The following is an 852-nucleotide window of genomic DNA, read 5'->3' as shown; positions in this document are numbered from 1 at the left end:
ATGAGTACGAAAATATTTTTTAAGTCTTAAAGGTTGGGGACCAGTTCGGGGTAGTTTGGAGCAGGGTTGTTGCGAATATTCTCATTCGCATTCGCAACCACGGAGCTTCCGCATTAATTTTAACATTCGCAATAATCAATGCGGAGCTTTTGAGAATGCGAATGTTGTGCAAGTGCACCGATAAAACGTTTATATGGCAAAAAAATGACACATTGTAGTCAATATTTTTGCCTGTGGTCGTGGAAGTATTTGTGTAACAAAACTGGTCAAATGTCATATTTATCAACTTTGATAAAAATGTCTTTAAACATATTATTTCTTAAGCTATATAACCGAGCTATCAATGGGCAGTCATACAAGTTCCAACTTCTACTTTACCTTTGACGTACGTCAAAGAGAACATAGTCTTTTTGACAATATTTTTTGGTTTTCTCTTCTTTAAATGCCTGCATTGGTTTATTTCTATTTTATACATTTTTTTTGGACCAATCGTAAAAAAACTGCTGTTTAGACACAAAAGAAGAAAGTGCGCACTGTAATTCTTAACCAAATTTTCGGGATATGCTTTTGATGCTACATATATTTGTTTCAATAATTCAAATGGGGCTCTTTGGGGAATTTTTTTCAGCAAAAATTTAAAGCACAGTAATTTTGTTTACTTGTCGGGCAATATTTTTTTCGTTATATGCATTGGATCCTTGGCTAAAAACTTTTGTGGTAAAAGTGTTCCTTCTTTGCTATTTAAAGTCAAAGAGTAAGCTCCTTCAATTGGGATTTCCAGCAGAAATGATCAACGTCTGGCTATAAAAAAAATCGAAGCTCAAATAATTAAAAAATTATAGGTCTGACCTT

This window comes from Rhagoletis pomonella, unplaced genomic scaffold (genome assembly GCF_013731165.1).
Source record: "Rhagoletis pomonella isolate Grant_MI unplaced genomic scaffold, Rhpom_1.0 Rhpom_scaffold_00010, whole genome shotgun sequence".
NCBI classification, from domain to species: Eukaryota; Metazoa; Arthropoda; class Insecta; order Diptera; family Tephritidae; genus Rhagoletis; species Rhagoletis pomonella.
The sequence above is the reverse complement of the archived record's forward strand: the minus strand, read 5'-3'. Positions refer to the sequence as shown.